The sequence below is a fragment of the Sinohyriopsis cumingii genome, chromosome 16 (genome assembly GCF_028554795.1).
Source record: "Sinohyriopsis cumingii isolate HCF-2022 chromosome 16, ASM2855479v2, whole genome shotgun sequence".
NCBI classification, from domain to species: Eukaryota; Metazoa; Mollusca; class Bivalvia; order Unionida; family Unionidae; genus Sinohyriopsis; species Sinohyriopsis cumingii.
Window position 1 is genome coordinate 76,010,758 of NC_142976.1, and position 24,331 is coordinate 76,035,088.

Sequence of the window (24,331 nt, forward strand, 5' to 3'; positions counted from 1 at the left end):
GTGACAAAAATGTTTTTCATGTCCCGTTGAAACTGGTACATAATATCATAGCCATATCATTACTGTTGGATTTGGTTTGCTATTTTTTAGCTCGCTAATTTATCATTATCTTTCATGTGTGGGAGGCAATAGCTCAAATTGTGGAAGTCATCAACAGATCAGCACATCATTCTTTAGTGAATGGTCAGACTGCCTCTGCCAACTTGAATTTGATTCGACAAGATGTATGTCTTCATTCAACATCACTCAAGCTTACCATACCCTGTTACTTAGGACAACACCTTTTGGGTCACTGAAGAAGTTATGAGTTCAAGAACTCAAGATTCTGATAGCCCTTCTCAGATGAGACAAACCCAAGGTCAACAGTCTTTTCAATTTAATGACAGATCTGCCAAGCTGAATCTGTCTTCTCAAGCTGCCATACTCATAGGTAGTCCATTCTTGTCCAGACCAATTCCTCCTTCATGTCTGGCATGGGAGCCTTGCAACGGAGAGAATTTAAACCTTTAGTTATGGAGAGGATCTCATGAGCATGAAGGTTTATAAATGGAAGTGGCTTGTATTCAGAGATGGGTACAAAACCAACAACATTATCCTTTAGAGTGCCTCAATCCGCAACTAGCTGACTTTTTTCTCTGGCTGTTCAAGGAGAAAAAATTGGCCCTAGTTACCATCAAAGGCTACTGCTCCATGATATCTGACACTTTAAGACATCATGACAGAGGGGATATTGATCATGAAGAAGCTCTATCAGATTTACTGGCCAATTTTGATCCAGGTAAACCAAAACCTCTCACCCTCTTTCCAGATTGACCCAGGTAAACCAAAACCTCTCACCCTCCTTCCAGATTGAATCCTTCATCAGTATATTATGCCTCAATTCAGATAAATCTGAGCCTTTAGCTAGTACCATGTTCAAGTTACCATCATGCAAAACATGTTTCTGGTTAGCTTCATCTTCAGCAAGCAGGGTGAACCAGTCACATGCCCTCTCAGTGGACCGAAACTCACTACAGTTCAGATCAGATGATTCTTTCTGCATACCGAATGACATGGACCACTCCAGTGGCCTAGTGGTTAGAGCATCTGCCACAGATGCGAGAGGTCATGGGTTCGAACCCTGGCAGAATCATACCAAAGACTTATAAAAGTTGCACTGATAGCTGCCTCGCTAGGCTCTCAGCATTAAAAGGCTAGTGTTAGGACTGGTCAGCCTGGTTTCAGGATAATGTGACTGGGTGGGACATGCTACATGCTAATTGCAGGCTTTGTAGCCAAGAATAGGTTGCTGTCAGTGGGCAATCAGGAAGTTGTCAAATGCCCTTTCTGCTACTTAGATAAATTGAAAAAGGTATTCCAATAAGACCCTTTCCAAGCTCTCAAGCATTACTTGAAGTGTATGGAGAAGATTCTTGGAATCTGAAAATGCCTCTTTTGTCTGGCTAAGACATGGCAAGAGAATATAACCCTTCATCGTGGCTGATGTGGGTCATACATCTGGTACACTCTGAAGTATCAAAAGAGCATAGTTGTCTCATGAAGATTTCAGCTCATGAGATCAGAGCAATCTTTGTGAGATTCATTTTAAAATGCATTTCAATCTGAGACATAATAGCTGTTTGCTGGCAGGCACAGTCAACCTTCTCAAATTTTAATCTCGGGGGATTTAGCTTCACAAAGGCAAAATTTGAATCTGGTAGATCCAGTGAATGTTGCACAGATGATGATTAGACCTAGCTGAAGTCAGCATAACATACTCATTACACTTTTACAGCTGGATTTGCCTGGGAAATTTTAACAAGTAAAAAGACTACATTCATTTCTTCATAATTAGACACACAGATATATATTAATGTGAATGGGGAACATATCTGAAGGAGAAAGCAAATCTTTCAGTAAATTATATTTCTCCAAGAATACTTACCTGATCACATTACTTAAATTATCAAACTTCCTTGAAAATGCAAGCATCATGCCTGAGGCAGCACTCGGCTTGAAGCTAACACCACCTGGTGACAGCAAGAGGAGATAATAGGCAAGAGTTACTGTCCTTAAGCTATATGATATTGATGGAAAAGACAATGCTTGATTTGGGAGATCGTTGAGCTAAGCTCTGAACATTAATTAGGCAAATATTCTTCGAGAGATAATTTACTGAAAAGTTCCTATTTTAAAAGCTCACAATCATGCTTGTAATGTTTCTAAGAATGAACAGAGTTGATAGTCATGCAGGTAACTATTTTAAGAATAAATACAGCTCATACAGTGATGCTGGCATTGTCATCAGTGTCTGTCCTGGTTGCCCCATTTTACTATGCTGTACTTCTTTTTCTTTCATGAAAATGTCTTCATTTTTTGTGCTTATATCGTCTTTATTAACAGCCTTAAATACTAATAGACTAAGTAATAAAAAAGAACATCATTTCCTGACATGCTGTCTGGGGAATGTTTTAGAATAAGCTTTGTAATATAATGTGTATCAGGTGCTATTTATAGTAAAGTCATGGAACTTAATGAAGATATGTATCTGTTTAGGCCACAGGTTTTCAAATCCAAAAGAAGATTATGGTGACCTTATTTCCACTTGAATGATTTGTACTATGTTCTTTGTTTAGACAACATTCTCGTAGGGTCATTAAACTTGATGCAAAGAATGTGCCTGTTGGATTACCACACTGTTTTATCAAAAGTAGATTGAATTTTCCTGCATTTACGCTTCTCTGACTCTGATTCATTGTTGTAATAATGTATTATTCTTGGCCAGGTAATGAGTTTAATAAGCGAGTTCATTTCCAACGAGATACCCCACTGAGTGAAAATTAGGTCATTCTGACTTTGATCATTACCTTTTGACCTAAATTGTACTGTTTTACTCACTAAGTTAACATTTATATATAAGTTATTATCATATATTTAAAGAAAATTATTTTAAGCTGTTCTGTCTGAAGACCAGGTGAGGTACTGTAATGGTGTTTCTACCCTCTATCGGTTCTTGAAGTAGTCGAGCTTAGCAGTCCTATCACAGATTTTGAAGTAAAGCAGGACACCACTACTTTTAAAAAAGTTTTATTTAGATATTCAGAATAAAACAAAGGACAAAGTGATTATATGAAGAATCAAATATACCAATACTGTAGGATATTTTTAGTGAAAAATATTTAGAACTGATCTTTTACTGGAGTACATAAAATGTGTAGAAAAGGAAGAAAAATTCACCAAATTAAAAAGATACTATATTACCTACCCAGCTCAGAATCAAACAGTATAAAATCCAAGTTTAGTCTGATTGTACACAAATAAATTCACCCATATTTGTACAAAGTGTGTTATTAGAAAACCATTTTCTTTTCTGAAGAGTTACTTATCTTTTCAAGCTTGAAACAACAGTCACTAACTCTATAAATATGTACATTTGTGGAAAGTCCTGACATCATTGTTATGTAACCTAACAAAATTAGTTCCTATCACAGACTCAAGCAATTGATTATCTTAATTTAATAAAATCAGTCTGACATAGTGCTACACAGAGTTACCTCTTGTGTTAACACACACATTCTGTATGTGCTACAAGTATTGAATGAAAACAACGAACTGTCACTACCTTATTGAGCAGCGTTTACTCAGCAGCTACATCAAAATGACACAGATCATGTGTTACTAGTTACAAAATGCCTTCTCAATATGACTGACACCTTAGTATCATGTCATTTTAAAGATTGGTTTATATGGGTAATTTATATGCATGTTTAGAACAACTTAAGTTGGTGCTGAAAGACAAATAATATATTGTACAGATGAAATAGATTATTTTAATACAATAATACTATAACATTTTGAACATTTCATCCACAAAATATTTGTATAAAAAGAGCTAATTCAGTACAGTATAGTAGCATAAAGATCAACAAGAGTTAATGTTACATTATAGGTCCATCTCATGCTTGATACTCTTGTACGCATGTACTATGAGGGCACCGTTGACTCTCAACAGTGTTGACCAGTGGGTCTCTGACTTTGATCATTACCTTTGACCATACCATCAATGGGTTTCATTCTTGTCTAAAAACCAACTCAAGTGTGAATTTTATTGAAAAAGATTGAAAACCAACTATTTTTATTTAGGTCACTGTGACTTTGATCTTCCAACTGTCCAACCCAAACTAAGCAACATATTTCCCTCCCATATCAGCAAGCCATCATCAAAACTTAGTGCCATTATGTGCTGTGTAATAAAAGTTACTGTCAAGAAACCTTTTCCCTAATTTGTGTCACAGCAACCCTGATCTTGAACCTTTTGAGCCCAAAGTCAATAGGTCTATTTTTTGTTGCATGTGCAAGCCATTCACATGATTTGGTCATGATATTCAGCCTAGAACTAAATGTACTGCAAAGAAAACATTTTTTAATAGACCTGCAGGACCTCAAAACATTTAGTTGTTTCTCACCCTGAGGGCAACTTTCATACAAGATTTGCTTAAGGCATTTTATTATTGTGTAGACCTATTTTTTTTTGATTAACAATGACCTTAAGCTTTGACCTTTGGACTCTAAAAATATATATGCTTCTTTCATACCTTTCATTCAAGCTTGTCTTCAAACTTTGGTGAAGGTACATCACTAAGAACCAAAGATTTTTTGCAGAAACCATATTTCATCTTTCAGCCACATTGACCTTGACCTTTACTTCTATGCCACAGATCTGGACCAAGCTTTGTGCATGACTTTCACTTCAGGCAAGAAAGAAATCTAATGATTTTGGTGTCTAAAAGCTCAAAGGTACTGACAGAAATAATTTTTTTCTTCAGTCAAAGTAACCTTGACCTTTAACCTCTCAACCCCATAATTGATAAACTTTATAATCACTCCACATGCAAGCCATCAAAAATAGTTTCTTTTCATGCAGTGATGTAGAGCTAATATTGTACAGAACTCATTTTCCTTATTTTTTCCAGTCATGGTTACCTTGACCCTAACATCAGTATGCATTTTTGTTACCCCAAATGTAAGCCATCCACAAGGACTGATGAAGGTAGAAGGTAAAAGTAAAGTTATTTTACAGAAATTAAAAGGGCAACAGGCAGATTGACTTGGACATACTGACATCATGACATTAACACTTTTGGTGGGTATATAATGGACATACTGACATCATGACATTACACACTTTTGGTGGGTATATAATAGATATACTGACATCATGACATTACACACTTTTGGTGGGTATATAATAGATATACTGACATCATGACATTACACACTTTTGGTGGGTATATAATGGACATACTGACATCATGACATTACACACTTTTGGTGGGTATATAATAGATATACTGACATCATGACATTACACACTTTTGGTGGGTATATAATAGATATACTGACATCATGACATTACACACTTTTGGTGGGTATATAATGGACATACTGACATCATGACATTACACACTTTTGGTGGGTATATAATAGACATACTGACATCATGACATTACACACTTTTGGTGGGTATATAATAGACATACTGACATCATGACATTACACAATTTTGGTGGGTATATAATAGACATACTGACATCATGACATTACACACTTTTGGTGGGTATGTAATGACCAATAACTGATAAAATGTCATATATACTGTTAATACTTTCATGGGTATAGTTTCCCTTATGTCAAAACTATTTACATGAATATGGCATAACATTTAAAGCCCTAATTAGCATAATTCCATAATATTTACTAAGTTCATAAAGTAAAAATTTCAACTTCTATTAATACAAACATCAGTTACTAAATGTTATAGACTCTTGCACACAACAAATTGATGACAATTTATGATCACTATCGAATCTTAATTAAGGGAAACTTATGAAATTATAAATTCCAAAGAAAAGGGAAGATGTTATCAAAGCTGCATGAAGTGTTGCAATCATTATGAAAAATGCACTCTTCATTCTTGTAGTGTAAAATATTTTCACAATGTTCTTGCATATTTTTCAAGTTGAATTTTTTTTGTATATGTCTGATTTACAACCACTTCAAATTATTGTTCACTGTATATTAATTGTTAAAGCATTGTTTTATTCACATCGAAGTTGTCTTATTTGTCATAAAGTTAACTCTTACATCTACATATATATTTCATAAATGTAACATCAATTAATATAATATATACAGAACTTATAGTTGTGATTTGATATTCCATGTAGATTTTTCAGTTCAAGTTGATGAAATATCTTTAGCCAAAAATAATGGAGAGAATTTCCTTTCCTTTTCATCTTAACAGAATTCTAGACATATTGCAATCATATTCAACAACATATTGATCCATATCAACAATCAGCTAAAAATCACATCACAAACAAAACAAGAACCAATGAGAAAATAATTGCAAAGCTGTATGCAATTTATACTAGTAAATTATGAAATTAACACTCAGATTGTAGTGTCAGTTGTTTGCTAGTGTCCAAACAGACACACTCAGATTTCAATTGTTTGCTAGTGTCCAAACAGACACACATGCAGATTGTAGTGTCAGTTGTTTGCCTGTGTCCAGACAGACACACAATTACTCAGATTGTTCTTGTTCAATGTTAAATTTCTAAATAATTGAATCATTTTTACAATAATTTATTAGTAAGTTTGAAATAAATACTCGTGTACATTTCATTAATTTGTTATGTTATACACTAAACATATTTGTTCAGAATTAATTGATTCATTAAATTATCAAAGAAAAACTATTTACCTCCAAATTCTTGATCTCCTTGTGCACATGTTCATTGTAACTATTTTCTCACATCAAAGATGTCATCTCGTCACAGTTATCTTTACATCTACATACATATTTCGTAAATTTAAACACATAAGAACATTCTCAAAGGTACTTCTTTTTGTGTAATATTTGCCCAAGATACATGTCTGTTCATCTTAGATTCATCTATATCAGCTGTTAAACCACAAAACATTGTGGTTGTTAAAAACTTTACAAAGTGCAAAATGATCATTTCAAAATCTAACTAAAACTACTTCACAATCTGCATGCTTTTAATCATATGTAACTCCTATCCCCAACATTGGCCAGGGATCATAACCACAAATCACATGTCCTCCTGCATTGACTGCATTACATAGTTTGGTCAAGGACATAAAAAATGTCAATGTAATTGCAGTCTTTGTGTATTTGTCATTTTCACTTCCTTGCAGGGTTTCTAGAGGAGTGGGCTCAACCTGTGATTATGATATTGGCAATGCAATGTTGCAACACCCACCAACTGGTGTTGCAGGACAATTAAAAGTGACATAAGGAGTTAACTTGTTAACAATTAATATATATGCCTCGGTTGTGTTTCCACCACGTTTCTGTTCATCTTCCATTCCTGTTGTGTCTGATAATAAACCAGGGTTCCCACAGGCCCTTCAAAACCTTGACAGTGCTTGAATTATAAGATGGCAAAATCAAGTCTTGAAGATGCTTGCTAATTAGCATGTGTCAAATAAGTCCTTGAAAGTTCTTGAATTTTTTTAGAGTTAGGTCATGTGTTATTTATATAATTTTCATAAAACAGGTGCAGTCCTGGTTTTTTAGCATTGATTCAAAGAGAAGTTATTCTAACTATGGTTTACTTACAGTACATTTGAGGAAAACATACATGATTGATACAAAGTTTGTTGTTTCAGAAGTATATGAAAGAAAAGTATACCTTCTCATCATCTGTCTTGAATTTGGACCCTTAACAATTAAAACCCACATTTTGAAAACTCTTTAAACTGTCTTGAATGTTATACTTCCAAAGCTGTATGAACCCTGTTAAGCATAAGTCTGATTTACAGAATGGCATAGATGTACACACTTTGGCAAATCAGTTTCCTCAACTTGGTCACCGAATTTATAACATTTGCATTTTTACTGTGAATTATACCTCTTATATGCAGTAGATAAAATCATGAAACTTTATTCATGTATATCAAGTACAGCCTTTAACAAATACCCATAGACTGAATACCTATGGATAGAAAGAACTGACTTTTCTAAGTACATAAACAATGTACTTGATTTTGCCATCTTATAATTCAAGCACTTTCAAGGTTTTGAAGGGCCTGTGGGAACCCTGGTTTATTAAAAGACATAACAGGAATGGAAGATGAACAGAAAGGTGGTGGAAACACGACAGAGACATAGATATTACTTGTCAACAAGTTAACTATAGCAGACCCATAATCATATATTCCACAATTACTGTGATAGGTATGGCCCATAATCATATATTCCACAATTACTGTGATAGGTATGGCCCATAATCATATATTCCACAATTACTGTGATAAGTATGACCCATAATCATATATTCCACAATTACTGTGATAGGTATGGCCCATAATCATATATTCCACAATTACTGTGATAGGTATGGCCCATAATCATATATTCACAATTACTGTGATAGATATGGCCCATAATCATATATTCCACAATTACTGTGATAGGTATGGCCCATAATCATATATTCACAATTACTGTGATAGGTATGGCCCATAATCATATATTCACAATTACTGTGATAGGTATGGCCCATAATCATATATTCACAATTACTGTGATAGGTATGGCTCATAATCATATATTCACAATTACTGTGATAGGTATGGCCCATAATCATATATTCACAATTACTGTGATAGGTATGGCCCATAATCATATATTCACAATTACTGTGATAGGTATGGCCCATAATCATACATTCACAATTACTGTGATAGGTATGGCCCTGTCTTCAGCTTCCACTTGTATGATACTTTGTGTATGTTATAAACCATGTTTATTTCTATGCAAGAAAACTTTTTTTGACTTTAATATACAAAAAGTCAATACCGCCTCTCTAAATTAATGAGAGACTTTTACTAAGCAATTTTTTTTATATATTGTACAACAATTAATATTAGCTAATATTTACATAGCCCTTTCGGTGCAGATTCATCATTATTATAGTGCAGGTCTAATTTAAAAATGTTAAATAATATTAAAAATGTTGGCACAGATTTATTACAGCTCAGGACAGTGCACCAATTATGTTAACATGTGCTAATATTAATCATTGTACAGCACGCTGTAAAATCTGACATTCATAAAGGATTTAATTTCTTTTGGGGGAGTGGGAGATGGAGAGGCCAATGAATAAATAAAAAAAATTCAATCCCAATTTTTTGTGATGATTTTTTTTTAAGGCAAACATTGACTACACAAAATTTTAGCATGTCATCTGTTTCCTCCTAAACCACAAAAATTCATGAATGATTTCACAGCATGTTTTCTTTTTAATTTCATTTTGGGCTTTATTTTTTTATTATTTTTTGCTTTCTTTTTGGTTTTTATTTTGTTTCATTTTTTAAATAAAAGTATTGTCTCTAATTTTCCATACTATCTGATATTTGTTGGTTCTTAATCCTTGAACAAGTTTAATTTATAATTTGTTTTTATAAGTACATTTTAAACTGTGTTTTTGGTGTGCAAACTTTTACAGAATAAATATTTGCAGACCTAACAAATATTTCACATAAATTGTACAAAAAGGTACAAACATTAAAGCAGCATCAAATGATAACATACAATCACCCTATGCTTTCATTACTAGTTTTTTTCTTGTACTAAAATCTAGGCTGTAAATTTAAAACGTAAAACCCAGTCTTGAAGGTCACTCATCTTTTCAGCTTTTGACAAACTGAATAAACATATATACCGAGTCTGAGAGAAATGCAAGAAAGTGCTATACCTTCAGAGCTTTTCACAAAATCTTTCTCATACTCATTCACCAGCTTTGGTCTCATAATAAAATCCATTCTAGCTGGGAAAGTGCTCAGATTTCATAAGCCTAGATTAAACACACCATATCCAGGCATTATACATTAACACTCACACAGACATACTTTAAAAAAGACAAACATATAAGCAGAAGTTGAGCACACCTTGGTCTTCTTTCTGTATACTCATTATGCGCAACTGATCTATTCAAAATATACTCTTTTTGCAGAAATCCAGAACATTAACTGGCAACAATGAATGGATAATTGTTTGATTTTTTAATGTTAATGTATAACACTGTAGAAGTTATTTTTTAGTTTATATCAACATTTATGCAATTTTCATTTTATATTGTCTGTAACCATGTGAAGAAAAATGAAGTGTTAGATTTTTGTCAGCTGTTTTGGACCTTTCAGTTCATAAAGTACAGCAGTGGATTGGAGTTGCAATTCATGGTCATTTGACATTATAACAAGTAAATAAATGTACACCGATTTTCATTCTTGTTCCTAATCTGCCTCTAAATCTATTATAATATCTTTGATTCATTACTAGTGAAAAATTTGCTTAGTAGAAAGTTATGTAGGCCATGTTAGTGAGCTATTTACTGCTGGCTGGTATATCACATTTTGTAAAACATCTGCACGTAAGACCAGATTCTGAGAGTTTGGATCCCATTGCTTTTTTTAATTTTATTAATTTCTATGGCAGTTTTCACTTAAATCTGACCAATATTTTTATCTACACATATATTGGAAAGTTATATGCATGATATAGTAATCTCCATGTGAGAAAAAAATGTTCTTTATTAAATCACAAATTCTGATGGATTTAATTTATTTTGTATTCACTGTCTGTTGATAATAAAATTCATTCATGCTTTCTTTTGTCAATAGAAATACCCTTCAACATTCATGAATTTCCAGTTGAATATTTAGACACAATATTTTAATGCAATATCTTTTCTTGTTTCTACAATATTGTGAGTTTGAGATTTGTGAAAAAAATTTCACTGTTTGGAAATTACAATAAATAAAAAATATTTAAAAAATCAAGGAATGTGCTTCAGGAATTTCAAAGATGAAATATAACCCTTACATAACCCTAAAGTGTATGAAAAATCTTTCTCTACATTCAGTACAAGTACAAGTATACATTACAGTGAAAGCAATGTTAACAGCCATCACTGAGAGCCATAAACTCTACACATTTTGAAGTAGCTGCAATTCTTGCTCCTGCTTGGTCCCTTCCACTACCTGAACTGGCACTTCTTTCTGCAACATGAACTTTGTCTTGCAAAATTTGGCCAGGCGATGGCGATGCCAAATAATGATGACTCCAGTTAGAGCCATCACCAGGAAAATTGCACCAAGAACGACACAAAAGGCCTTCATTGGATTGTCCATTCCAGGATTTTTCTTGGGCACGTATTCTGTAATTTTAAAAAACATGAAAGTTGAATGAAAAAACAAAGTGTCTTATTATAACTTTTTGTTTAAACTTGCTTGCGAAACCTGAAGTGAAACTCTGCCAATGAACTCTGATATTAAAAACTTACTAATCAATCAAGATAATCAGAGATGACAAACACCAACTATCACCTGTGACATGAAACCCTACTTCACAGGATCTACCACCCACCCACCAAAGAATGTGGAGGGGAGGAGGTATGCACTATATGTGACTTTATCATTGTAGGGGTGACACTACTGGCTTTACAATTGGTCCTAACATGGGAATTTTAATAGGGCAAAATTGTAGTATCATTCTTGTGCAAATATCAACATTAGGATATCACTTTGGTTCTTGTGGAACATTAACTTTTGGATTTCACTTTGAGCCTTATGGTAACTAAACATAGGGTCTGTATGGGTCTGATGTGAATTTTAGCATATAATATCACTGAGGACTCAATTCAATGGGAACTGAACATAGGGTCTGTATGGGTCTTATGTGAATTTTAGCATATAATATCACTGAGGACTCAATTCAATGGGAACTGAACATAGGGTCTGTATGGGTCTTATGTGAATTTTAGCATATAATATCACTGAGGACTCAATTCAATGGGAACTGAACATAGGGTTTGTATGGGTCTTATGTGAATTTTAGCATATAATATCACTGAGGACTCAATTCAATGGGAACTGAACATAGGGTCTGTATGGGTCTTATGTGAATTTTAGCATATAATATCACTGAGGACTCAATTCAATGGGAACTGAACATAGGGTCTGTATGGGTCTTATGTGAATTTTAGCATATAATATCACTGAGGACTCAATTCAATGGGAACTGAACATAGGGTCTGTATGGGTCTTATGTGAATTTTAGCATATAATATCACTGAGGACTCAATTCAATGGGAACTGAACATAGGGTTTGTATGGGTCTTATGTGAATTTTAGCATATAATATCACTGAGGACTCAATTCAATGGGAACTGAACATAGGGTCTGTATGGGTCTTATGTGAATTTTAACATATAATATCACTGAGGACTCATTTCAGTGGGAACTGAACACAGGGTCTGTATGAGTCATATGTGAATTTTAACATATGATATCAATGAAGACTCATTTCAGTGGGAACTAAACATAGGGTTTGTATGGGTCTTATGTGAATTTTAGCATATAATATCACTGAGGACTCAATTCATTTTAAACTGAACACAGGGTCTGTATGAGTCATATGTGAATTTTAACATATGATATCACTGAAGACTCAGTTCAGTGGGAACTAAACATAGGGTCTGTATGGGTCTGATGTGAATTTTAGCATATAATATCACTGAGGACTCAATTCAATGGGAACTGAACATAGGGTCTGTATGGGTCTGATGTGAATTTTAGCATATAATATCACTGAGGACTCAATTCAATGGGAACTGAACATAGGGTCTGTATGGGTCTTATGTGAATTTTAGCATATAATATCACTGAGGACTCAATTCAATGGGAACTGAACATAGGGTCTGTATGGGTCTTATGTGAATTTTAGCATATAATATCACTGAGGACTCAATTCAATGGGAACTGAACATAGGGTCTGTATGGGTCTTATGTGAATTTTAACATATAATATCACTGAGGACTCATTTCAGTGGGAACTGAACACAGGGTCTGTATGAGTCATATGTGAATTTTAACATATGATATCACTGAAGACTCATTTCAGTGGGAACTAAACATAGGGTTTGTATGGGTCTTATGTGAATTTTAGCATATAATATCACTGAGGACTCAATTCATTTTAAACTGAACACAGGATCTGTATGAGTCATATGTGAATTTTAACATATGATATCAATGAAGACTCAGTTCAGTGGGAACTAAACATAGGGTCTGTATGGGTCTTATGTGAATTTTAACATATGATATCACTGAAGACTCAATTCGATGGGAACTGAACATAATGTCTGTATGGGTCTTATGTGAATTTTAGCATATAATATCACTGAGGACTCAATTTAATGGGAACTGAACATGGAGTAGCTCATATGCGGTACTTATATTTTCTATCCAAAAAACCATTATAAAGCTAGTAGCTCATATTATTATACCTACCATCCAATGCTGAATTACACATACAAAGGGAGGGATTATTTTTTGTTTTTCATACAAACATAGGGTAGACACAGGTGGGCAATGGTGGTGGGGGCTTTCATGGAGTTTGCAGCATTTTATTTTCTGAGTGTTTGGTGCCATTTCCTCCCACACAAACTTTCTATGGCCCTGCTGATAAAGTATACTTTTAAACAAACACACTGCATTGTTGAGATGGAGTATGATGCAGTAGGAGCACAATATTGACATTAAACACATTGATGGAAAATATAATGAGACTGCAGATGCACCTTCATGTGTATAGAAGTACTAAATTGTTTTATTTTGTGTAACAAAACTGAGTGTCATTTGTAAGAATCTTCCTATTAATTTTAATTATTATCATATGTATATTTGACTAACATGAAAAAGAAAACTTTATTGTATAAATCTTTCTTTTTCTTTATGAGGGGAGGTGTTATGCGTATCTATATTGTGTGCTTAATTTTTGTCAGTAATTGAGGGTACTTCCTACCTTATTTTTTTAATGATATTAAGAAGTAAACAAGATGTTTACTTTGATTTGAGTTCAAGACCTGGGTTTTTCCCTATGAAATTCTATATAATTTTGGAAACAATTATTTATTCCTGTTTTATGATCAGTCTGTGAATCATTTTTAGTTTTGTCCAGATATAATTTGCGATTAATTATTTATTTAAATTATTCTCTTGAATTACAAAGTGCTCATTGCCTTTTTGGACTAAAACACTACTTTGTGATCATTGGGAACTCATTTAAAGACATTCTGGATTATATCATTGTGATACATTGTTATGTATATTTAATTTGTTGTTTTTTTCCCATGATTATGTGTTATGTATAATTGTATTTTGGACTTGACTTTGTCCAAAATCATGTTCACTGTGTACCTGACTAAGGAAACTGATGTTTTTCTTTTGGTAAACAGATAATACATAGTTAATATTTCTCTATGAGAATGGGCTAAATATTAGGATCATTATCAATAGAGGTATACATATTTGAGTCTGGGTCTGGATTACTGGAATTCACCCATGAAGAACCTGTTGTACCTCACATTCAGTATTGTAATTTTAGTAACAGATTCTATCTGTTCACAACTTAGAATTTTATAGAAATGAACTTTTTGACTCATTCTGGCTCTTCCTTTGTGTATTAGTTTTTTTATAATCTGGTTTATTTTATTAATTCTTGCTTTAACATCTTGTAGCAGAATTAATCTTACTGTTGTGTTCAGTACATGTATTTCTTTTGGGTGGAATTGTTTATTCAAATTATTATTCACTGGAAATACCGAGTGCTGTAACAAAATATTCATGGACACAAACATTAATTTGAAATTATAGTGAATTCAGACAAAGGAATCTTGAATTATATTATTGTGATTAATTGGAAGACTGTCAACTCATCATCACACTTCAGGCCACTGGTAAATTAGTACATGCAAGATTACAGGCACATCACCTCCATCAGAGCTGGATCTTATTTCGAACCCCCCTGGAATTTAATTAGAACTTTATTGATTAGGACTGGTGAGAGAACTTTTTGGACTATTTGGGATTCAGTTCTTAATACTGTAAGTTCTTTTGTAATTTGCACTTTTTTATCCCTTTTTTTTTGGGTAGGGAAATTAATTATTTGTTGAATTTTCCAAAACTTGTTGGATTTTGCTCTTTTTTATTACTTAGTTTAAGACCATGTAGTCGTATTAATATCAAAACTATTTTGAATTCATTCGGAACATTCTATACTTTTGGCCTCTTTTTAGGCCGACAAGTAGGTCTCCGCTTTCTTGTTTTCTGGCTTCCACTTCCAATAATGTTTGAAGAAGGGAAGAAAAAAAAGGGAAACCTACTTGTTGGTCTAGCCTCTTGTATAGTATGATAGACATGGACCGGTGTCAGAACGGGTCATATGAGTAATCTGAAGCAATTTCGTTAATTGGTATGATTATTTTCTTTCAGGATATTGTTCTTTTTTCAAAATTAAGCTCTCGCGTCAGCTACCTGTTGATAAAACCGTAAGGCTATACCGCGTATAACAATTGACTCAATACACACTGCGTAAACAGTCTTCGGTTGTCCCAAATCAAGAAAACCGTGTCACATGACCATCCCTGACGCGCCTAAACAATAATTTTTTTAATAAAAAAAATGAGCAAACCTGACTGTATATGTACATTCTCTAGCCATTCGTGATGTAAAATGCACTGGATATTTATATTTTCCTTTCACAGGTATGTATATCGTGTGAAAGAAGCAAAGGTATAAAAAGTCATGCTGGCAAAGTCACTTTAAATGTATATACATCGAGAATATGGAATATATTTCATACATATATATATATATAGATTGTTTGTGCAATATTTGACCTAGATTTTAATTTGCTACTTGAACCAGACGCGTAAACTTTGCCTGGATTCTACACCTCAGGTAAACAGCTTGATATACACGCTTTCTGATCACATTAAAGTGGAAAAAGCTTTGCAAGAAAATGTGGAGTATGCAGACGATTTTTTAGAACATATTGGGTCAAAATCTTTTTGTTTTATTCTACTCTGAGCAAGTGTGTGTGTGTGTGTGTGTGTGTGCGCGCGCGCGCGCGGGACTCGACCATATACATATATGCACCATCAAATACTTAACAAACGTCTTACACGGATTTGGCGAAGACGTAAAATTCTGCATCACGAATTTGCGCAATTTTTCTATTTTTAGCCTCTTTTTTTTTTGTCCTCGTTAATAGCAATATTTATCAAACGTTGTAGATAAAAAGTCTTGTTTTTGGCTGGTCTCGGTCAAAAATAAATCCATCAGCTGTACCTCCGTAATGTCTTGGGAATGTAGACTTATGCCCGATGCGCTCTACAATATGTCATAAGAGGAGGCGACAAACTGAGGAAGAAGCCGCGGTGATTCGGTGATTAGAGCGCCGGACTCGCGACTGAAAGGATGCAGGTTCGAGTCTTACCAGCCGATCAGACCGAGTCAGCTAACCTTGCGTCTCCTTGTGCAAAGTACTTAACTCCATTTGTCTTTGCATTAAATTACTTGCCTGTGTTGATGTGCCGTGAAATATCAAGAAAAGCAACCCAAATTAATTTATATTATTTATGCGCAAGTCATCATTTTGTACCACGTGACATTTGTATTCAGGCACAAAAAAGAGAATTAAAACAAGTGCATGCCCAAATAAAACTCGATTCAAACAAAGTTCTCTTAAAACTAAGTAGCATTAAAGATAGAGTCTACATTGTGATATATTTTTGTGGGGGTGGGGTTGTATATTTTAAATGAACACCAATTGTACCGTGCTTTTAAGGGATCTTGGGGAGGCTTGCTTTCAAAATGCACAACGTTCATATCCAAATACAATACTATAATAATCAAATGTTATTATTTTATAATTTTTTTCCAAAACTTTATACATTATTAAGAAACTCTTACTTTTCTTTTGAGATAATAAATTACTAAATTTAGAGGAAAACGACGACGGGGTTTGTTGTCTTCAGAATAACAGTATGCTGCAACGACCATTTAGTGCTCAAATTATATTCGAATAATTTCGTTTGCTTCGTATAGAGGCACTCATCAAATGATTTTTCAGAGAACTGGTTGAGTAGGGGTGGGCTTTCATGTTAAATTTTGTTTATTTTGGAAACATTAACATGGTAAGTGTCTGATACTAAATCTGAGGGGGGGGGGGGAATTGCTGCTGACATCTTTCCAAATTTTTTTTAGATGTTGTGGCAACTTTAGGGATGGGGGTCAATCGAGTGAGGGGAAACAAATAATTTAAGCCCGCGATTCATTCTAAATAATATCAAGAAGTTTACATGATTCAGTAGTTGTTTTTTTTTCTTCAGCCGTTTGAGAATGAACATGATGCCACTTTTATCCCATTAAGATAGGAACACCCAAAAATCGTGTTTCCGGTCGGCTGACCATCCTTGTTTTTCGTTGCCGACCCAAACACTTTTTTCTCACAGGGAAAACATTTTCTAAAAAAAATATGGAAATTGACTTGTGCATCGACATGAGCCCGTTTAGCCCTGTACTTAAAACGCTTTGTACATTATATATACTAATCATTATTATTATTATTACTGTTATATATATATATATATATATATATATATATATATATATATATATATATATATATATATATATATATATATATATATATATATATAATGTTTAAAAACCTACCTACCCTAATTTTAAAACCAGTGCAATAGAAAACACGCAAATTTTTGGTTTGGTTTGCCTTATATGCTTGTTCCATTTTCTGTAGTGACGCTAGTGTGACTTGCTGCAAATATATAAAGTCCAGCAAGCGAACTAACTCTTAGGATAAAAGACATACTCACATTCACGAAGGTCTGGTGAAGAATCTCTCCAAAAGGAATCCGCTTATGCAAAGGCCACAAAACGCACAACCATGTCTTTAAAGGATATTTTTGTTCTGGAAATAATAATAATAATAATAATAATAATAATAATAAAAATAACAATAATAATAAAAATAGTAATAATAATGAATATAAATCGAAACTATTGATTTATCTGATTCTTACTGTTAAAGCGACTGCTCCGGTGACCTAAGTGGTTAGAGCGTCCGCCTCTGATGCGGGAGGTCACAGGATTGAACCCCGGCCGAGTCATAACAAAGACTTGACGTTCAGCATTAAGAGGTTAGGGTTAGGACTGGTCGGCCTGGTATCAGGATAATGTGACTGGATGGGACAAAATGCTAATATGTATGCGACATAATGCCCCAGTGCTAGACATCACTATAAACTGCCACACTGCAGACATCGTAGCGATATGACTGAAAAATGGTTAAAGCTACGTTAAAAGCCTAAATCAATCAATCACACACACGCTGGTAAAGCAGGATGCTTAAATCTTTAACTTAGTTTCGACAAGATCAGCGGGACAGTATTATGTGCAAATTGGGGTAGACAGACAGAAAGACATTTTTACATTATTATTAACAGTATTAGTATGTTGTACTTCGATGTTGCGAATCATATTAGGCTTAATGTGCATATTATTAGTATTGTTCTCAATGTATCTCATGTCCACGGTTGTTCCGAATGATGATAAATTGGATTCAAGCTTAAGATTACTTTCATTATTTAAGAGAGGCCATTTCTTGGAACAATACCTTGTATAAAAATATTGATAGAGAAACAAGCGAACAAGAGAATATAATGGATTAAAATACAACATACCTGACTAAGAATGCTGTTTTGAGGTCAAACTTTGCTAGAGATCCTGTTCAAAAACTAGATTACTGTGACCACCGTGTTAATCGTCCATACCACTTAACTGCAGTATTGCAAAGTGGAAAACCCAGGTTTGAGCACACGATATCGAGATAACCAATCAGAAAAGTGTCATTGTATATCAGCCATACCTATGTTATTACAATACAAGCAATTAAATCATACGTGACGTTTGTATTTAGAAATGGACCTGTTTAATGCAAGTGGACGACATATTCAGTATCGGAGTCATATGCGACGGAAAAAAATATTGATCAAAATACGTATTGATTGCTGATTGATTAAGTCAGTGATTTATTATTTTTGTATTCGACAATAAAAAGCAATCAAAGGTCGGCAAGATAGATAAATCAATCTGAATGTTCAGTCAGCTTGACCACTTAGAGAGTTCTTCCCAATATGTGCTAAGTGTTTTCTTTAATAAACATCAAATTAATGCAAATTAAGCATCACATGATTTAAAACATCTAAGTACAACATAAGACACTTAAAGCAAAATGAAAAAGACGATTATAAGCCTGTTTGATTGATTCATTAATTAGCCACTTTTTTATTTTATCTTATGTTCGTTATTTTAGTTGTGTTTTTAACAAGCATTCAATATTTGTTTTTAAAAAAAATGTACAAATTATGCATTTCTAAAACGGTTTATTGCTGTTGTATCACAATTTATCATGAATCTTAATTATGTAACATTCCGGCTCTTACAAAGCGGATTTTTAAAACATTGTGTCCAAACTTTGCTGAATGTACCATGTTACTTATGAAATGCACACGTATTTCATCATTTTTATCCACTTATTTACACACTGGCAATGTTTTATCAAAACATATAGTTTTTTTTAATATGGTCCTATTTACAAAGCTTCCGTAAAAATGCTCATTTCCGTGTTTAATTTAACATCAATATTTTCAATTAACTGCCTTTGATTTAAAGAACGAAATAAATGTACCCATACTATTTTCTATTTTATTTCTGAATTCAGGTATGTTATTCTGAAAGATAGTTTCTTTGAGAAACGGTGATTTATGACAATACAAGGAGCGTACAGTAAGGAGCAAATAAAAAAAAAATGTTAGTAAAGTCTCATCGTCGATATCATCGATGTATCATTCAGGACAGTGACTTACAGCGTGTTCAAAATATTAGCACAAAAGAATATTTTAAATCAGAGAAAATAAGCAGATTTATATTTCTTTTTTAAATAAGTGTTTTTTTCCTGAGTTTTAGACAATAGAATTTACATACTTCGTAAAGTGTATGCTTGATCTGAAAGTTTAATTATTGCATTTTAAAGGCGAATAAAACTTTAGTTTTTAATTAAGAATAATTGCCATAAAATGACATATCAGCTTTATTTTGTCAAATAACGTTTGTTACAAACATTATTTTTAGTGACAGAAAGAGGTTAACAAAACTGAACGATGTGAAGTTTCCTAATAATGAAATGCACTCGTTTTCTATATATAATATTTACACAATGATCTGACAGAGTTGTTTTTATGTTTAAAACAGGCAGATAATATCCACAGTTAAAGTGCGCTTGAATTTTCGGTCTGACCTTTTCATAGCATTTGTAAATTCAAGTATAAAATAAATATGCCAGTATTATCTCGTGCGATAACACTTCATTAACAACTGATACTTACTTGGAAACTTTTGATTTAGATACATTTTAAATTGTAGGTTGTAAGCAGACAAGACTATAATGAGTTCTAACGATTCAACAGTGTGAATTAACTTTTAAAATTAAAGTCTCATTCAAATGAATGTAATCCATTTGTCGTATTTGTCACAGCCGGATTTGGATCGCGTTGCACTGGAATTTCAAGCATAAGAACTTCACTGTTTTCAGATTGGAACAAAGTCTGCTTAAAATTACCTGTTTCGTAATTTTTCTTGTTGCCGTTTTCTTCATACTTAGGTGAAGTTTAAAATTTAAGAATATGTTGTAAAACGAATTCTTACACCAGTGTAATCCAATCTCCTCCACAGACCGATTATCCTATGTCAATAAAAAGCTTTAGAATAGTCCATAATGAACAGAAATAAGTTTATTTATGTTATCTGAAAGCTCAGTTAGGGCATCTATTACGAAGATATAATCACTTGTGGAGTCTCCTCTATTGAAACCCCTTATGTGCCGTAGATAGTAGTTTAGTTTCAATTTTTACATCTTTATGGACACAACAACTAAAGTGATTGGCACGTAATTCGAGGACTCTGAATGTTTCTTAATTAGGAACAGCTTAATTAGTCCAGCATGCGAACATTCGGCATTAATTCATGTATTCAAATTAAAATGTTTTACTTATTCTTATAGTAATCGTTCTTCTGTGTATTTCCGATATTCATTTTATCTTCAACTGTCAGAGGGCGGATTTATTTTTCCTTAAGTTTTGAGAATTAGTGATTCTATCCTTTGAACCTGTGGGTTCATATAGCGCCTTATTACCATCAAGATTCAATATTTTACCCTTTTCATTTGTTTCATATTTGTATTCGGTTACCGTGTTGTTTACAAAACAGTTATACAAGGGATTTTTGTCCTTGGTAGCATATGCGTTATTAATAGTTGTGTGGGTTCGTGCTGACTTCAGCTTTCGCAGTGAATCTCGAGTTTTCTTTGTATGCATTTCAACCGTTTATTAAGTGTTCTCTTGCACTCCTTTTTTGGGGGGTTGTATCAGGACTTTTCACAATTGATTTATCAGCGCTATGAAGAAGTTTTGTAATGTTAGCTACGATTTCATCTGTTTGTGTTCGTATGATTTTACGCTAATACAAATCGAATTTGTTAACTAATTCTTCCAAAAAAAATCAATTTATGTTTATAATAGAAACATCACGCTCACTGTTTAATATGATATATACAAACAAGGAATCTTTAATATATAGAAACAAATAAGAAGAAAGAATGTGAAAATACATGTACTAGCGAAGAGAAATATTTTAAACATCAAAAGTATATACCTGCAAGGAGAACAATGATATAAAAAGATAAGATGTTATGTTATTTTGAAAGACTAATAAACCAGAAATAACCGAACAATGCATGTAGCCATAAAAAATGTTTGATTCATACTGTGCTGTAGAAATAATATTGTGTGGTAACCATATGCTTTGTTTTCAGTCACAGAGACATCAACATTGTTGTAATTGTTGATTTTGGACCACCGAATCTGGAGATCGTTGTTAGTCGTCGATCGGAGATTATGCTCAGTATTCGATGATCTTACTTCAGTTAGGTTAGAAATATAATCTGGAGAAAGATCGTTTAAAGACGTATATGTCATGATTCTGTTAAAATCAAGAAAACATTTTTTTATATGGGTAGCCATTGCAGATGTGAAAACAAAACATTCGAGCCTTCTCCGGAGATTATCAATTATGGGCAGATTATAATTGGATGTCTTTCCCCCTAGTGTTCAGCCGTAGTCTATCAGTGGTAATATATATATATATATATATATATATATATATATATATATATATATATATATATATATATATATATCCAGAAAAATAAAGTTCAGGTGTTTGGGGAAGTAGAAATCTCGACAGCAATTTTAACAGTTAAAATTTTGACTAAAATTGCACATAGGTGATCGACATGTGCATTCCAGCTGAGATGTTGATCATTGTAGATACCAAGATTTTTTTTTTAATTTTTGACAATAGACACATCTAAGCCATCTTGAGTTAGAAGTAAATTCATGTTAGCAAATAGGCACTGCCTTGTTCCGATTGTCATATATTTCGTTTTAGAGATATTAATATGCATTTTGTTTTGTTGACACCAAACTGATATATTGGTGAGGTCGATCTGAAGATTATTTTTAATGGACTCTTGAGATTTACCAGATAAATGCAATGTTGAGTCGTCAGCAAAAAGATCTGTGTTAGAGTGCGCTGGATAGAAGGCTAAATCATTGATAAATAGTAGAAAAAGAAGAGGCCCTTATATAGATCCTTGCGAGCACCACTTAAGATATGACTTGGTTTGGAAGTATATTTTCCCGTGCAAACAACTTGGTATATATTGGTGAGATACGACGTAAACCAGGCACCGAATGGTCAACCGAACCGAATGCTTTTTTTAAAATCATTGAAGATTGCGCCAGTAAGTTCAGATTTTTGAATGCTTCATTTCCATTGGCAAATTCAAAGATCACCAGAACCCGACCCCTAAGCGGTTGCTGTCAGATCTTCAGCAAGGGTTTGGGATATATTAGTAAAAAGAGGTTCAATTGGTTTGCAATATCGAGTTCATCAGTATAACTAGTGCCATCAACTATAATTTCATATGAAGTTAGAGATGCAGGTTTCGTTGAAGTTAGATCTCGCAAGTGATTCAAGACGGATCTGTTCATGGAGTTTGAGACGATATCTTCTTTGAAAAAGGAAATATTGCGTTTTACAATGAGTGATTTGACTTTTTTCAGCCACAAACGATATTTTGTACATTTTATTTTATTTTTGATAGTAGTTTTGTTTATGTTGTGCCTCTGCGATTCAATTAGTATACCATCATGGTTGTTTTGATCGTTTAATTCTTTTGATGCGTATGGGGGGCTTGTTTATTTAGGATAGTAAGAAAACAGTGGTTCCAGATAGACAAGTCGTAATCTGGGTCTATGTTAGAGAAAGTTATTGAGTTAATGTTTTGTGATAGTTCAGTGATAAATTCATTTTCAGCAAAGTTTTTAAAGCATCTGTTTTGCATATAGGAGTGTAAATTGTTTTTCTTTGTGCTCTGCTGCTTACGAGTTGCACACATGGGATAATGAGCACTAATAGGGAAACATGGTACGTTTATCTCGTAGGGCTTATCAGGATGGGTAGTGTAGATGTTGTCGAGAGTAGTAGTACAGGCTGTTACTCTTGTTTGAGCATTAATTAACTGTGGAAGGTCGTGTAGTTGTATCATATGTAGCCATTTAGTGTTAGTATCAGACAGAAAATCAATATTAAAGTCTCCCATGATAATCATTTCATTGTTGGAAGATAAAGCAGCCTCTAACTCATGTTCAAATTGGCCAGTCCTTGAGGAGTGGGAGTTTGGGGGTCTATATGCTGAGCAGATATAAATTGACTGACTGTTGAGGAAACTTGACTCGATCCATATTGATTCAATAGTAGATATTTCGAAATCTTTGGCAAAGCACTTTGCACCAATTGCTTTGGCACTATATAAGCTGCCTGTGTTGCTGTGACGAATAACACCAAACCAAACTAAGCCTGTAATGCCACAAGTATGCAATATTGAATCAATAATGAGCCCGGGAAAATATGTTGTTTTTTATGTTACACTGTTTCGAGGTTAACTTCAGGTAATATTGCATACATGTCCGTAACATTCACAATACGTATGCAAAGGATATTTTGGAATAATTTCCTTGTACAGGTGTGTACATCGTACAGAGAAGTGAGGGTATAAAGACAAATTATTGAGTTCATGTTGAAAGTTATTAAATCAAATATAAATTCATTGTAGAACTTGAAGTAAATTGTACATAGACTATTTGCATCGACGTGACCTATATTTTTTTCTAGTCTTGCAGAATTTGCCAGGGTATGTTGCAGCTCCAATTCACAATTCGAACACACTTCATTGTATCTTACAATCGTATAAACCTTTAGATGAAAACTAGCA

At 33.5% G+C, this 24,331-nt stretch overlaps 2 long non-coding RNA genes across 3 annotated transcripts in view; one reads left to right on the plus strand and one right to left on the minus strand.

Annotated features, from left to right (window-relative positions):
- Positions 1-2,146: 2,146 nt before the first annotated feature.
- LOC149780822 (uncharacterized) lies at positions 2,147-18,736 on the minus strand. The gene is made up of 3 exons (XR_016415148.1): positions 18,621-18,736; positions 17,754-17,848; positions 2,147-11,228 (listed from the first exon to the last, which is right to left on the minus strand). It is a non-coding gene; the product is annotated as an uncharacterized LOC149780822 (long non-coding RNA).
- Positions 15,539-24,331, plus strand: part of LOC149780823 (uncharacterized) — a 51,200-nt gene continuing 42,407 nt past the window's right edge. For both annotated transcript variants that reach the window (XR_016415143.1, XR_016415146.1), the window contains exon 1: positions 15,539-15,617. This is a non-coding gene — a long non-coding RNA (uncharacterized LOC149780823). The remainder of the gene's footprint in view (positions 15,618-24,331) is intronic.